General features: G+C 44.5%; 1 protein-coding gene across 1 annotated transcript in view; it reads left to right on the forward strand.

The window, feature by feature from the left end:
* The window catches only part of RNF24 (ring finger protein 24), a 120,555-nt gene that overhangs the window by 74,640 nt on the left and 28,018 nt on the right, over positions 1–17,897 (forward strand). The window lies entirely within an intron of this gene.

The raw sequence follows: 17,897 nt of genomic DNA on the forward strand, positions 1-17,897 counted from the left end.
GCTTTACTTATTTCTGGGTACGGCTCATGTGTAAACACTTTGTTGTATATGTATGGCCATTGTATGACACACGTGACTTCCACAGAGCATAAATGTAGCAATTTTGGACTTGATAGTATATACTGTAATGGACTTTGCTTTCTGACAAGGTTTGACCTGATGCTCCACGCCAGCAAAGCGTGGCGCCTGGGAAGTTTGTGGATTTTGTTTAACCGTTGGATTAAGGACTTTAAGAAAGTTTGTAAATGACTTTTTCTGAAATGAAATTATCATAAGAATGGTAAAATCATATGCACTACAATCTCATATGTACTGCTTGCTCCTAGTATCAGGACCCTTAACACATCTGTAAAATATGTAAAAGCAAAAAAGCGGCACTTCACGTGGATTTTGGTAACACTTGTATCTCTTTGAAGTACTGGTGCTGAGCACTTTCTTAGTCTTGTGTACTCTCTTTCAAAAATCTCCCACCATTCCGAGGTGGCGCTCTATAAGGTGTTTTACAGATATCCAATCCTCCTGCTTAGTCAGAGCCCCACTTCCACCAGAAATAGGCCCCCTCTTCTGAGAGCAGTTGTTTCAGGAATGTGTGAATCACTTTTTCTGAGTATGCAGGTAAAGGCTGTATCAATGTATCCTGCGAATGCCACTGCCTCCCACTCATCGAAAGGTAGCGAGCAGCGCCTGTATCATTAGATCTCAATGCTTTTCACGATTCAGTTCACAACTGTCAAAGGTTACAAAAATAGAGTGAGTGTGAGGCGGAGAGATAAAGAGAAAAAGAGAGGGAGGGAAAAAAGACAGAAGGATGAGAGCCCAAAAGCCTTGCACAGCAGGGTAGGATGCATACGGTGGTGGTGGGGAGTTGGGCCTGGTCAGTGGCACACATTGCAGCCAGCCAGATAAGACAAAAAGGGAGGGGTTTGGGCGGGGGTAGGGGAGGGGGGGGTGAAGGGAAGAAGGGGAGGGATGCACATTATCCAAACAAATGCACAGGAGGGATTGGCGACCTGTAGTGGGTTGGACATAGGGCCTGGCCATGGCTATTCACAGCAGGGGTTGGGAATAAAGTGTATTATCAAAACGAATCTTTAAAATTCAATGAAAAACAGTTAAAATGTAGTTAAGGTTCAAATGCGTAAAGCCACTGTACCAGTGATGGATTGCAGTGCACACGCTTGCACACTATTACTGTTGTCACTCACCATTGCCAAAATAATCATTAGCCAACGGCGCAGGAAAAAAAAAAGGCAGGCTACCAGAAATTAAACTTGGCAGATGATGTTAGTTGTGTACCTTATGGTTCGGGCTCTCATGCTTAAAACCACTAATTGCCAGAAATTGGGTGAAAAATACATTTAGAGTCCAAACTCAGCCAATTGTAGTTCTTAAAGAATTCAAAAAGTGGTTGACAGAAATTGAGCGTTAGGACTCTCCAGATGCCTGAGCAAGCCTGTTTGGCAACTTTTAAAACACTAATATCTCAAAAACTACTGAACGAATTTACACCAAACCACACGAGCACACTTTCAGAGTACAATTCTACTTTCCTGCAAAGTTTGGTGTACATTTGTCCAGTGATTGGGGCTGTAGGTGAGAGCAAATTTTCCTATGCATACTGAAATCACTTTTATTTTTTCACCTCCGCTCCCTCCCACACCTTTCCCCCCTTCTATATTCTGTCCCCCTGCTCAGATATGCACGGAAATTGCCATGTTGGACCTTAGTTGACAAAAATAGCGAATTACTGGATTTTGTGCAACCCTGCTCATGGGTCAAACTTCTAGGCTCATCCTAATGTCTTTTTCAATAAAAAGTGCGTCTGAACCATAGCTACACTGTAGCGACTGCCGCTGTTTAAAAAATGAATTAATTATATTTATATTTATTTATATTTATAAAGTCTATAGATATTGCACAGTTTGTATTTGTGTTTAGTCTGGATTCTGGCAGATAGACTGATAAAAAGGAGTTCAAGATTTTTTTCCTCCTAAATGTCATTTTTTTAAACAGTTTTTATTGTAATCTGACAGTGCCGACTTTAGCGCTGGTGACGACTGGTGCGACAATGTTTGATGTTGCCCCCCATCCGTGGTGGAGGGGGTGACCTACTTAACCAAGGATTCCCTTACCACTACCTTTAAACAGTGTTGCTCAAGTCTTCATAATTACTCTTTTCGAGATGTATTAAATTAGTTATATAGCGCCACTTTCAAAACTGTAGCGTGTCAGAGCGCTTTGCATCACACACACACTACCGAGACAATCAATCATACGTGTGTAAATCAGTGGATAGGAAATGTCACATAAGCCAGACGACTACATGGTATAGAAGTGGCATGTATTCCCAAGTGGTAGGCAGTATAGTTTAAGAGTGATTGGTATGGAGGAGCCCAAACTCCGAATTAAAAATTGAACACAATAGTTGGGGGTTCTCGTCAGTAATAAGAATCGATTTTTACCCAATTGAACCCATTTGGCAACATTAATCTTTAAGCTCTATTCTATACTGTGCAGCGTGCTTGCGATTTTTTGATGACATTTAACAATTCACTGTTGTGTATTCAGATTTCAGCTTATAAATTGCCAGCAACAAAAGGATCTCTCTTAGAAAAGCAGTAACCCATTGACCTATTTACATTATATGCACTTAGTGATTTGCATGGTACACTTTCTTTGCAGCAGGCATATCCATCCTCTGCTATTTTATGATCAGTCAAAACCTCAACTTGCCGAAACTCAGATCTCCTTCCAGGAAGAACATTAATCAACAGAGTTACCTTGACATTTGTATTGTTTCCTGGAAATTGCTGTAGGCACAGAATTCGACAGCAGTTGTTTTTAAAACACAAATAAAACGAGGCAGCAGGTGCTTTTAGAACCAAAATAAAACTCGGCAGCAGGTGCTTTTAGAACCAAAATAACTTTGCAAACATGGTGGCCCTGAAGTTAACACCCGGTGCAAAGGCACCTGTAGCACCAGCCTAGTGCCGGCCCTGTAATCTAACATTGAACGCTATTCACAACATTTAATACCACTTTGAGGAAATGGTGTGTATTACACGGTGCGCTTGTGCGCCCTCACCATGTGATACTTACCATCACCTTTAGAACTAGTGGGTTTCGTTTTTTAACCTTAAGCTCAACCCTGTGTAGCTGTGGCTCTGAGCAGCAAAGTTTACACAAAGGAACAAGTGTAAAACATTTAAACAGCACCAAAAAAAATTGAAGAAGATATAGACGAGACACTCAAGAATAGACTGAATTTTTAGACACTGCAATGAAAAAGATCCACCATAGGGATCCGGACATATAGAATTCACAAGGTATAGTGAATCAGAGCATTTAACTCAACCATGAAAAACCATTAGCAAATTCAATGATTTGACACTTAGAAACTTTTTCATCAAAATGTTATGCTAATTAAACTGCGGTCATTTAGTCAATTTAGGCGACCAACTCCAGTAGGGAGCCAGTCAGGGAAACCAACAACTTCCTCAGAAATAGTTACCTAAGCAGGTGAAGCAATCTTCAGTCAATTCCAGGCCCTTTTATCTGTTGCAGTGGTGGCCTACGGAAGTGGTCCTGATGCAAGGGATACAGGATACTAAAAATGCTCAAGGATGATGTGAATGTGGTCAACAGGTTTCTTCTTGAGGCTATTCCTCGGTCCACGAAGAGGTTGAGGCATCCATGGTCACATGGTTGACGTCCCTTGAAGGTGGACTGGTAGAAGTCCAATTGCCACTGGGCTACCAGTCACCCAGTATCGTGTTCACAACCAAATCCTTCCTTAGATGATAATTCAGCTTCTGGGTGACCAGGCTGCACTCAGACTGCTCTCCCGAGCTCAGTGAATCCAGGGCGCAACTTTGAGAATCAGGTCCTGGTCTCTGGTGGTATACGGCGGCAGTTAGCAGGTGTCGGTAGAACCAGAGTTAGCAAATTGCCCAGCAGGCGTCTTCAGCTATTGTGGCCCTGTGTTGTGAAGGAGGTCAGCCAACTGACCCTTGCAGTATCTTTGCTTTGGCTAGACTCCAGAGACGACTTCCTCATGAGCAGGACACAGCAGACACTGTCCATCTTCTTTGCTAGCCACCAGCTTCAGCAGGTGCAGTCCATGCTGGCGCAGCCTCTCTTTGTCGGTTCCTCGGTGCAGCAGGGCAGTCCTTCTACGGTCCTCCTTCCAGTCGAGTCGATATCCGAGTTCTAGGTGCCCTATTTATGTTAACAAAGTTTCCTCAGGGTAGTCACTGTCAGTAGCCAATGGGCTACTAGGTTCCCTACCCTCTGATGGCCGCTTCCCGGGAAGTGCGGCATCTGGATATCCGAAGATGCACTATTCTGCCCACTTCCAACATGGCAGAACCCCTCATCGTCCATATATCCCTAGGTCAACCCAGTGGTGTTGCTACAGAAGGGGCTACACTCCCCAGAAAAAACAGTTTGACAATTGGTTCCCCCTCTCCCCACCCGGGTGCCAGCTAGTCTGTGTAAACAAGGGGGCTGCCCCTCTCCCAAGTGTTCCCCATTTGATCTTTAAAGGCGCTTCAGCTTTAAAGCTCACCTTTGGCTACCTGTGGGAGGGAGGTAGCACCTCGCTCCAGTTCAGACCTCTATTGTCATCTATCCTGGGAGTCGTTAGCACGTCACCGTTGGAGGGCAGAAAGTGTCTCTTGTTCAAGTTCCTTGTGTAACCATTAAGGGCACAAGAGATTGGAGGCAACAAAGTGGCAACTTTATAAAAGGTGAACACACCCTCTTGGTACATTGATTTTGACTACAGACTCTAGTCCTTGAAGTTTCCACTTTGGTTGAATCCTTCAGGAGTTAGCTCAGTGAGGGGTCAACGTCTAACCCTGTACTCACCAATTGGGCAACCAAGCCTTTCCACAATATAAACAGTTTGCACGTTTTAGTGGCAGAATATGTATTTCACATGGTGCACCCGGTTATAGAGCTCTATAGGCCTGCCATAGGCTTCACTTATGCGTGACTTATACATATTTCAGAGGGAGCATTGACTTTGACATTAAGTGGCAAATTCGGGCTAGCACCTTAAAACTACTTTTGCAGTCTGCAGTGACGGACTGGGAGACTCATTTACCCTTGTCACACCCAGGGTGGTACAACCAGTGTTGCAGTCTCTGGGGTGACCCTCTAACTTATATGACCTGGGTGCCATATACTAGGGACTTTAAGGTAAGCTAGCTTATGCCAGTTGGGTATAAGCCAGTGTAACATACACCTTTTAGGGTCGGGGCACTGGTTTTGAGGTCTGATTGGCAGGCCTCATTGCGCTCTTGAGTCTAAAAACCAGCAGCATCAGTTCAAACACTTAGGGGTGACACTACAAAATGAGGTATCTCCTTACAACCACCATTGGTGATCTAATACTTACGAATTGAGAGAAAGCTTTTGCATTTTCATCAGAACCCACTCAAAATTGTTGACTACTTTTTTTTTTACTTACGTTTTTTTGATATAGAATGCCACAAATATCAAATCTTTTGATGCCGTGACTACAATAAACTCTCAAAACTAAACATACAATTGCCCTTTTCTTATGTATGGGTCAGAAAATAGGAAATATTAAAAAAAATAATTGCAAAATATTAAATTACATCTCTTAGGGACTGGAAAGGTTACCTTGGGATGGGGGTGCCATGAGCTATATTTTTTCTCTCTGTGAGTTAACGATGCCACATGCTCTTAAAGAGACCGTAAAAATAAATATTATGTTAAAGCTATTTTTAATCTTTGTTTCGTTATCTACTAATCAGCAGCTGTGAAAATTATTGTTTTTGGCATTTTGAGGTTCAGAAACAGTATTTTTTCTTCACCCTTAAAATGCATTGCGTGTCCCGGAAGAGGGGATGTTTTGCCACTAAGAAAATGCTAGAAAGGTCTTCCCCGAACATGCTACATAAAGTAAGACAATGTTTTGAGTGTCACCAGTCATTTATCTTATTAGGTTCTGCTACACTTGTTTATTGCGCCCCTGCTACGAATTTGTACACAGAGTTCTACCAGTATGACCAAAGCTGGTATGCAGGGAGAATTGTCAACTTGAAAAAGTGCCAGTTCTTACATATTTTATGCTTCTGTCTGTCGGTACTTGCTAGATTTTATGTGCTAGCTTTGGACCAGATGTACAAAGCCCTTTTGCAGTCTTAAACCATGCAGTTTTCACTTAACCGGATTTATGACCACAAAAGGCCAGGTGTATCAAAGGGTTTTACCCATTCTGTTTCTATGGGAAAATGTCTTTGTGCATGTGGCCCTTTTTTTCTTTGGGTTAAACTCGTTTTACAATTTAGGGAAAGCATTTCCAACTCGCAGAATACGTTTTGCGATATATTCGTTTGATCCTCATTCCTGCTTAGTTGATTAAAACATTGAATATTTTAAATATAAACAAAGTGTTCAGTGCATAATATCTTGGGTTAAAAACAGGAAAATCACTTACCTCAAAACTTTTTGCGAACTAAAGTGACACAGCAAATATCTTCCCAGTCCAGTGGCTGGATGGCACTCCCAGGACTGTTCCATACTCAGATGTTTATACCATTAGTTTCTTTTCTACCAGCCTCAACATTTTCACCAAACGTGTGTTTAAAATAGGATCGTTCGGATTTATTGCATGTAGAACACCTTGCTGGCATGTTTGGATACACCTTGGGTCGAACGGTTGCCGTAGAAGGCTCCAACTTTCTGTCAACATGCATTGGCAAATGCAAGTTAGATGAACCCAAAAGATGGCTGACTTATTACATAAACTGCACAGTTTTTTTCCCTATCATTGGACCTTCTTGAAGATTGGGCAGGAGTATGCAAATACCCTAGTGATTTTGCTTAAATTTATGTTTTATTTGACTCGAGTAGTTCCTCCCAAAAATGGTTGGCTACGCAATGGTGTATAATTATTTACCACAGTCCATGCGTGAGACAGTTCAGTTAATATCAGTTGGTCCTGGGAGCTTGACAGTATTCTCATATTCCTGTTGATATACTACTTAAAAACTTTTAAAGTGACAGATGCATTCCAGCGATCTCACGCTCCTAGGTTTGTCAAAGCTCTTTCCATATGCAGGCGAGCAGGAGCGTCAGGATGCTCCAGATCGATACATTTAATGAATAGACCTTTGTTGATTTAAGTTCATAACAGAAGATGAAAAAGGCCCCTTGCCTTGCAATGACTTGATTCAGCACACCAAACTCCAATCTGACTTTGACAGATGAAATAGCGATTCACAAGTTTCTTGTTGCAATCTTGTCTGGTGTAAGTGCTTCTCTTTCTCTTAAGGCTTCACCTCCATAGTCAATAGCTGGTAAAAGTTTTGCATTCACGGCTTTCACTATTGGGTCTAGTTATGGGCCCTTCACAGTGGCATATAACTTAATAAATGCTGATAAGAACGCATGGGACTTTGCTTCATTGTGCAGTTTATGTGCATGAAATGATCTTTTACTGTGGATCATTAGTCCTGGCTATTGGTATTCTCTGTTCCCATCAACACGCGTGTTGTTTAGGAACCAAGTCCCCCACTTATTCATTTAAAAAAAATACATCTTTTATAACTACTGTTTTTGTTTTATTTAAGTTTACGTCTAGTTTGTTGGGTGCTGTGTATTCGTGTAGCTTGTCAAATAATGCAGACCAACTGGTGTCTTACTTATAAGAACCACGTCATCCATATGGACGGTATTAGAAAATGGTTTCCCATCCGGCACTGGATGAATAAGTGGCAACACACCACTGTTTCAGCCTAATAGAAGTTTGAATTCAGCCCAAGACCCTGTAGCCATAACCGATATTCACTTGTATCCAAGTAATATGGTATAGAAGCCCAGACGCCTTATCTAGTATTTGAGCGCTTTATAAGCATATGTAACATTAAGTTGCATCGCTTTGAGCAAAGTTGCAGGAATGCCACAAATGTTCCAGTTTTTTACATAATTTATTCCTTGGTACTCTGTCAAGCGCCGAACTAAAATCTCCAAAGCAGACATACAGAGAGACATTAGTCACCTTAGCATTATTGATGATTAATGACCAAGCTAATAAGTTTGTGATAGTACCTGTACCTTTGTTGAAACCAGTTTGGTTTATTGGCAAAATTGTTCTTGCTTTCAACAGCAAACGTTCTGGCATCATTTTGGCGAGTTTTATTCCAAATTGCTTTTAGGAGGTGCTGTGAAATGGGCATCCCCTCCTTTGGGCAAGTCACAGTGATAAACTTCAATGCTTTTCTACTACAGTTGTTCTCGCAAGCCTCCGTTCCAGGCTAGCACTCCGCAGCAGCTCCTGCTCACAGTAGCTTCGCTCCGGTTCAGAGCCCCGCCTCAGCAGGGTTTGCGCCTGCAGCACGCCTTAGGTGTCTGTTCCATTTTTTGACTGCCATTACTGTTTTGCGTGCTACAACTTTTCCTTCTTTTGTGTTGCTTAGGCCACTGTCTGTTGTTACTGTTATTGTACTGTTTTGACCCTACACTGCTTGCTTTTTCCTGCCCCAACGGCCCCACCCACCCCGAATCAGACCCGCTCTCGCCATCCCTCCTCTGGTCCTGCCCCACTTCCCTACTTCTACTTCATGCTGATCACTGTGCGCGCAGCAAGCGCTCCAAAGGCAAGCCCGCCGCGCCCAGCGCCAGACCCTCTGGCCCCCGCTATGGCCACGACACCCGATGCCGCTACAACGCCAACTTCCTCCACAAACTCAACGCCGGCCGATCATCCAACTGCTTCCAGGCCTCCCCGAAGCTCACCCAATGACCCTTCACCTGCCGCAGCTGCTGCTACTCCAGTCGCCGAACACCTGCACGTCCTGCCCCACCCGCCATGGCAGGAGGCAACCATCTCAGATGCATACTACTCAACACCCGCTTCGTCCACAAGCACGCCATCGAACTATGGGACCTACTCGACTCAGCCTCCCCGGACGTTGCCTTCATAAAGGGGACCTGGATGAACCTCTCCTCGGCGCCTAACATTGCCATAGCCTTCCCGGACGGCGACAAGATCACCCAAAGGGACCGCACCAACAGACCAGATGGAGGAATCACTATTGTCCGCAGGAATATCCTCAGAATTTCGACCTGCACCGAAGACACCCTCAGCACGGCTGAACACCTGCACTTCCAGATCCACATCGACCCAAACACCACCCTTAGAGGAACCCTCGTGTACAGACCCCCCGGCCACAGTTCAGCGATTCCATCACCGACATCGTCTGCACACACGCTCTTGCTTCCACAGACTACATCCTCCTCAGAGACCTTAACTTCCACCTCAAGAACGCTAACGACAGCAACTCCATCGCCCTGCTCGAAAACCTCGCCACCAAAAGGACCTCCTTCAAGGAACGCATCGACAACAACGCATAGATCAGCAAAGAGCTCTTCAACATCACGAAGGAACTCTCCAACCCCAGCTCCAGTGACATCCCGCCATCACAAGACCTATGCGACTCCCTACCCACCTTCTTTCACCGCAAGATCACAGACATCCACGACAGCTTCAATACCCAGCCCCTCCCGACAGCCACAGACACCGCAGACTCACTGCCCCCCAGCCTCACCAACCTCCTGCTCTCCTGGACCCACAACTACAACAACACCATCAAAACCATGAACACCATCCACTCTGGCTCACCATCCAACCCCTGCCCTCACCACATCTTCACAAAGCAAATCTGATCATCGCACCCCAACTCCAGAAGATCATCAACAGCTCCTTCGAGACCGCCACCTTCCCGGAAAGCTGGAAGCACGCCGAGATCAATGCCCTTCTCAAGAAACCCACAGCGGACCCAAAAGACCTCAAGATCTTCCGGCCCATCTCCCTGTTACCGTTCCAGGCGAAAGTCATTGAGAAAACCGTCAACAGGCACCTGACCCACTTCCTTGAGGAGAACAACATCCTGGACCCGTCCCAATCAGATTCTGCAGCAATCACAGCACCAAAACCGCCCTCATCGCTGCCACCGACGACATCAGGACCCTACTGGACAACGGCGAAACCGCGACTCTCATCCTCCTGGACCTCTCGGCCACCTTCGACACCATCTGCCACCACACCCTACTTGCACGCCTCCACGATGCAGGGATCCGCGACAAAGCCCTGGCCTGGATCACCTCCTTTCTCACCTACAGAACCCAGAGGGTCCGCCTCCCCCCATTTCGATCTAAAGATCTCCTGCGGCGTACCCCAAGGATCATCCCTCAGCCCAATCCTCTTCAACGTCTACATGGCACCGCTCACCAACATCGTCCGATCACACAACCTCAACATCATCTCTGACGACACCCAGCTGATCCTCTCACTCACCAAGGACCCAACCACTGCCAAATCCATTCTCCACGACGGAATGAAGGCGGTCACCAAATGGATGCAGAACAGTCGCCTGAAGCTGAACTCAGACAAGTCAAAGGTCCTCATCCTCGCCTGGCACCACCCCCTCCGCCTGGGACGAATCCTGGTGTCCGTCAGTGCTGGGAACCGTACCAACTCCCACCTACCAACCACGCACGCAACATGGGATTGATCCTGAACTCCTCGCTCTCAATGACCCAGCAAATTAACGCCGTCACCTCCTCCTGCTTTAAACCCTCTGCATGCTTCGCAAGATCTACAGATGGATCCCCACCGGAACCAGGACGGTCAACCAGGCCCTCGTCAGCAGCAGACTGGACTACGGCAACGCCCCCTACGCAGGAACCACGGCCAAACTCCAGAAAAGACTATAATGCATACAGAACGCCTCTGAACGCCTCATCCTAGACATCCCCCGCCACTCCCACATCACAGCCCATCTGAGAGACCTGCACTGGCTCCCAATCAACAAGAGGATCACCTTCAAGCTCCTCACCCACGCCCACAAAGCACTCCACAACGCCGGACCAGCATACCTCAACAAACGACTCACCTTCTACACCCCGAACCGCCAGCTTCTCTCCGCTGACCTCGCCCTCGCCACCGTGCCACGCATCCACAGGACGACCACCGGCGGCAGATCTTTTCCTACCTCGCTGCCAAGACATGGAACACCCTCCCCACCCATGTGCGACCGACCCAGGCACTGCTGACCTTCAAGAGACACCTCAAGACCTGGCTGTTCGAGCGGTAGCTGCACACCCCCTAGCGCCTTGAGACCCTCACAGGTGATTAGTGCGCCTTACAAATGTTGATTGATTGATAAGTTACAGACACCGCAGAGGAGATGGTAACTAATTGGCAAAGAGGAAGGTGTACCACTGGGACCCCTTACACTATGAGTTGTGTTGACAGCCTCAGGAGGAATAGGCAGTGGTCCCGGGGATCACTACCTGCTGCCTCTTATGGTTTCTAATAGGAGCACCACTATCTGATACCCACTAGTGCATTGCCAGAATGCATTATCCGTTCAACGTACCCATGAGCAGAGGCCTTACCATTTCCGGATGATTCCCAGCATGCATTGCATAGTAGAAGGTGACTGGGCTCGAGTTATCTTTCTTTCTAATTTATTTTCTTTCTTTCTAGTTGCCCCCTTTACTGATGTCTCCCACTCCCTGCTAATCTCAAGCATTAAACCCTGTGCCTTGTTCACAGTGTTTGTGAAGCTCTTTCCATGTCTCCCGTGTTTGCATTTTTTGATGTTCTGTCAGGGTGTTCAGGTCTATATAGGTCTGTAGAAATTGACTGTCTTTGACATAGCACATCAATTGGTAACCGGGGTTTCGTGGCGCTTCATGAGACCGAGTCATTTATCCTGGATATATTTTGTGAACTCGAGACCCTGTTGTGGCCCAATCCCTGCAAAATGTGGAAACCCCTGTCACAAGCGGGCTCCTACACCGACTGGTCACAGTAGTGAACTCTGGGAGTAATCCGCGGAGAGTTTGATTCGTTACGAGTAATTTAAAGTATCCAAACCGTTCATTTGTCTTTCTTCTTGCTCTCAACGTCAGAGGGCCTCCAGAATGCACGACTCCTTTTCAGTTTTATTTAGAGAATATATATGTAAAGGCCCACAGGGGGATACAGCATAACGGACTGACCAGGTCAAAAGGCAACTGCGTCTGACCTGTCAGTACGTGTGACGTCACAGTTATAGAGTCCGAAGATTCTAATATGATCATAGTGACGTATGATGGAATAACTACAAGGGAAAACATACTATTAGGGTTTCCATAATGAACATAACAAGGATGAATGATAGAAGAAATAAGACTAAGTTACAATACATAACAAGGATGATTGATAGAAGAAATAAGACTAAGTTACAATACACAACAGCGTTGACAGTTTTCAGTGGCCTTTCGAGTGACCTGCGTCGACCGCGTTGATGACGCACACTCCCCGCAGCCGGAGTCACCCATTGGTTTGCTGATCTGTGCGTTGGTGCACGCTCTCAGGCGTGTTTGCGTCCGCCTCGCGCCGACGTGCAGCAGGGCTCGAGCGCGCGCTGCCTCGTGTTGCTCGCCTCTGGTAAACAGTGGCCTCCCCCTCGTCAGCGGCGACACAAGGCCACGCTCGGGAATGTTGTCCTTCGTCAGCGTTTTGCTGCAGCGGCAGCACACACCGATGGAGGCTGTCCGCCCACTGGCCAGAGACAAAGCGCCTCTTTGTGTCCAAACAACCGCACCCAGCGCTTGGCCACACACTCCGTGCAGGAGGGCGGGAGCTTTCGAGGCGCATGTCCTCGCCGCGCATCGCAGGGACTGCTTGGAGAACTTGGGGGCAGATTTACAAGCCCCTTGCACCACTTTTGCGTCACTTTTAACATGGGGAAAGTGACGCAAAAGTGGTGCAAAGGGGCTTGTAAATCTGCCCTTTAAAGTGCAGGGGTAAGGGAGGTCGCCAAAGTTTGAAAACGGGCCATCTACATTTGGTTAGACCATTCGCACACCTGTCGCGTGCCTTATTGTTACCTATACTTTTAAATGTGCATAGACTAGCCCTTGGCTCCACCCTCTGGAGTGTGTTTCTCCTCTTTTGCCCCCATACGTAACCTGTTTTTTTGTGTGTCGTTCCCCTTCCTATAAAGTGCTTGCACTGGAATGTGTGAGGGTCTATTTGGTGTCTGAAAAGCGCAGCGAATCATCACCATCCATGTGGAGGTTTAGGCGAAAAGCAGACAGAACCTAGTGAGCTTGCTTTGCTCAGTAAATGTGAGTTTGTCCATCACGACCCTGGATCAAGTTCTTTTACTAGTTAAAAGTAAATGGATACTGATTATCTGCATCCTACCAGATCAATCAATCAATTAATTTCTAAAGTGCATGACTACTTAAGAGTTTCCCAGCGCTGATAGTGGAGGAAGGGCATCAGGCAACTTAGCCGGTGTTCAGCAATCTACGGAAGTCCAGAAACGAAGTTCTAGTTTGGAAGAAGCATAATCCTCACCTCCGTGTCCTTAACCCCTTCCATGCTCATGACGGAACGGTTCCGTCATGAGCATAAGGTGGCCTGTGCTTATGACGGAACCGTTCCGTCATGGTTCCATAGGCCCAATGGAACGTTCAGCACCGGGGGAAAATTCGCGCAGCACAGAAGGGGTTAATAGAATTCAAACTTACCGTTACAATAGCTAGGCAAATTTAGATTCTAAAGGGAGAGAGTTCCATAAAGTAGGACCAAGACAGGTAAAAACCCGCCTCCCTACCTTACACTTTGATAACAAGGTCTGATAGTTAAGAGTTGATTTTAGAGTGAAGAGAACACTCAGATGGGTTTGGGGGGATTAATTACACTAGTGCCCTGAGATCAGGAGAGCCACCACCATATAAAGCCTAATGCATAAGTGTAAAGCTTTGAAATGAATGTGGTTCTCAACAGTCAGCCAATGAGTAGGACAAAGATGAGTGGCACTAGAAGGATGCCATGGGACATGGTAGAGCAGACGTGCTGCAGAGTTTTGTACGATCGTACCAGGTGGAAATGACTACTCGAGTTCCACCACATATTCAGGATGCATTCTAAAACAAAGAACTTTAACAATTCGAAACTTGTGCATCATCCATTTTTGTAGATGACACCTTCCAGCATTCGGTTTCTCGCCTCACTTTGCCCTCCACTAGGGTTGAGAGACTAAACAAAAAGACTTGGGAGATTTCTGAACTCCACCTATAGCTGACCTTGATTTAAATGAAGGCTATTTTTGCCAACACTTGTCATAGTTGGCCGCTTATCACTGGCAAACAGTTGTGATAAAACTAGGGTCATTCCTTCTAACCTGTGTTTCTCCTTCCTTTACACCCACGTGTGTGAAGGTCATCCCAGGGACACTCTCCCTCTACGAAAATTAAACTTCAGAAGATCATTATACTGAATGTGCTTTGATGCCATAATTAACCTCTGGTCCTCAGGATCAACCCTTTTCTTTTTCTTTAAAAAAAAAGAAAATAATAGTTCATGTCTTCTTTTGTGTTACATCTCTGTTTTAGAAATGGTTCTAAGCCATGGTGTAATCTGTGGCTAGGCCTGCACAATTGAAATGACGGCATTAGTGACACAAATTTTTTGACGCTTCATGTCGTTATGTATCTTTACAGGAAAAGGGCTACAGTGTTTTATGTTCATACTAAATACGGTTCTAGACCAATACTTTCTTTGAGGCAGAAGAGGACAATTGTGTAGATGCCTCTAAAATGGCCTACCTTTTGCTCTTCAGTGAGGTGAAGGCTTTGACAAATCAAATGTCTTCTCAGGATATCTCCTATTATTTCCCTTCTCAAAGCACTGAATAAATGGAGAGATGATCTAAATGGATCCTTAAGCCTCACATACAGCGCATATTCAAGTTTTGAGCAGATCCGCCCCAGATCCTACCTCAAACACTAATAATAACAACGACACATGTCGGCAGTTTCGAAGAGCGAAAGAGATAACTGGGAGGAGCTCTGTCCCGAATTAGTTGAGTTAAAAGCTGGATGCTTTTAAAGCATTCTCCTTTTACAAGCAAATCTTGGACTACATTCTACAGCTCTTGAAGGATGCCCATGGTGAGATACTTTGGGCTGTGCCAAATAGTTGCTGCTTTGTAACCTACTGTAACTGTTCATGATTTAGTGTACTCTTTTTCGCACGACAAAGGCTTCGCTTCCAAATCTGTGTGATTGGCTGCTGGTAAGCATCACTTTGAACCCTTTAACAAGCAGGCATGATCTTAGTTCAAGTTACAAGACCATGTTCTTAACAGAACCAGAACTTACTGAAATTGCGGACGCTAGGACCAACATCAAGACTTCTGCCTTCAGGTTATTTATAGTCATATTAGGCTGAATGCTACAATTTCCTGGACTCTAAGATACTAATGTTCAATCTTATTCAGACTACAGGCGTTAAATGGTTACGAGGCCAATGCAGAGATATCGAATCCGGATCGATTGGGCTTGTATCTAGAACTTTAATTTAGTTCTTTTAAATTGTCATGGACGCCTTGTCAGCAAATTGACCCAGTGGCATTCCACCTGATCCTTTTCTTTTCAGTATGACTTGTCTGCAGAGAATCTGTGCATTAGAATTGCTGTATCCACCTTTTGTTGTGATGAATAATTCCATGTCCGATTTTCATTTGAGCTAGAAGGTTGTACTGCCTATTTTTTTTCTAGGACCGGTACAGTGCTCTTGTAGAAGAAGGTCTTAATAAGTTTGACTTAAAAACTAAATGTATATTGTTTTGCGTAAAACGGACACTAAAAGAATGGCACGGCAGCTGTTAAATGTTTATATCCTTGTCTCTACAGGCTTTTCATTACTATAGGTGGACAGCGATTTCCGTTATTTCTTGTTTGCATTTGACAGGGTGTAACCCCTTCCGGAAAACACTTAGTGTCTTTCTGCTATAGACGCAACTACCATGCTGAGGGAATTCGAGAGACAAATTCTGTTCTTCTTATACTTTTATTCTGTTCATTCTTTACTTTTGTTCTGTTTCTCCTATAACTTTTCTATAATTTTATAAACACTTTTATAATACATATTGATCCCATTTGATTAGGCTATTTTAGAACCTTATGCCAGTATGTTTGCCTAACTTGATATCTTGCCGGATGGCAACCGTTTAGCGTGCTCCTGCAGTGGCCAGTGCGGGCAGGCAACACTCGTTTTTTGGGACCAGGACATCATCAGTGAGAAAAAAGGAGGAATTGAAAAATAGGAAATATATGACCAAGGGAGAAACAGGGATGTTAAAAAAATTTTTTATGTACGGTGGTGGAAAGAAGAGGCACGAGTTAAAATCAAGACGAGGCAACTCTGGTATTCGGCAACCCCAGCATTCAGCAGCGGGCTTCTGAGAACCTTTTTCTCTCTTCTATTGTTTCTCCAATGAATCACTGGATGACAGTGGGTAGATCTTTACTCATAACATAGATTCTCATAAAGGATTCTCATGAGCCATTACCACAAACTAGATTTTACACCGGAGAGATCATTGGTTCTAAATAGCTGGCTGGTCAATTGTAGTGTCACACTGCAGTATGACAGTGCCATTTGTGCTATGGAGAGGAGTGTGCATGAGTGCTGCGGTGTGCATTTATATCCCATTTTTCAAAATGTTGGGAGGGTGGGGGTGTGATGATTGACAAAATTGTATCTGAAGTGTGCACCCGTGTACTTCTCTGCATAATTTAGTCATGTTGTCCTCAAATACAAACCCAGGACTGAAGACTGCATACTGGACTCTGGGGTTGAATGTCTAACAGCATTCTCAAGAAAAGTAGATTCATTTAAAATGTAAGATATTCTTGTTTATATCCTGCATAATGGGAAATCTCAACCATCATTACCTATGTGTAGCCTCAATTCACCCCTTTTGCTAACAGTTGGTTTATTCAGCTTGGTGTGTGAAGTGATATCTCTTTGTGCTCTTAGCTTCAGCTTGGTTTCCTGTTTTTTTATACAACTTTCTGCACTCAGATTTTTATCGATTAGACAAGAATATTTTTTCCTAATTTCAATCCCGTTTATTTTGCCAAATTTAAGGGCATTTTATTTGCAGTTTGTCCTTATGACTGGGTCTCTTTGCTCTGTAATTTTTTGTTCTGAACAATTAATGGCAGCGGAACTGTCTACTAAAACTACATTATTGCCACCCGAAATTAAAATCTTTTCATACAGCTGTAAAGAAGGCTTGGGATGATAGTATGCCCCCAGTCGCTTGACGATGCAAGATGCTCATCGCAAGGGGGCCAAAAGTAGTACCAAGGAGGAGGTAAGAAAATACTTTTTTATGAAAAATATTTTAAAATACTCAGAATTATAGGGTTTGGAAAATGTTCATTCTGTGTTAATGATCAAAATTCCTATTTCATCTCTTGGGCAGCACTGGGGGTAAGGTTGGCCAACTACTAGGTAATTTCTTTTTGTTATTGTTTTCACATTATATATGACACATCGTGGCTGTGGGCTCCCGATGGTAGGGTTTTAAAATCTTGATTATATTGCTGAGAATGCCTAGCACGCGAGCATTGATGGATATATTGCAACAAAAAAATGTAAACAAGATTGGAAAATTGTCTGTTGCAGAAATACCTCAATTTGTAGCTTGTTTGCAAATGGTTGCAGAGACTGGAAAAATATAATATTCAACAGCCTGAATTCAGTAGCATCAATCTGATAAACAACAAATACCTCGACAGATAAGCTGAGACTGTTACTTAATGGAGACATCTGTGGGGTTTTGTAGATGCAGTTTAGCCCTCCACCAGACTTGCAGGATTGTCAACTAAAATCTGCTTATAAACATCAGTTTAGTTGCTTAAAATCCCAATGAAAAATTGCATTTTGCGCAAAAATGTGTGCTACATTTCTGCAGCATCCGCAGTCTAAAAGTATGGTTAAACTTAAAGCCTTCAAAATGTCTGTACTATCGGCTTTAGTATAAAGCAGAGCATTATTAAACTAGCAG

Source organism: Lissotriton vulgaris, chromosome 3_2 (assembly GCF_964263255.1).
Source record: "Lissotriton vulgaris chromosome 3_2, aLisVul1.2, whole genome shotgun sequence".
In the NCBI taxonomy this organism is placed as follows: domain Eukaryota; kingdom Metazoa; phylum Chordata; class Amphibia; order Caudata; family Salamandridae; genus Lissotriton; species Lissotriton vulgaris.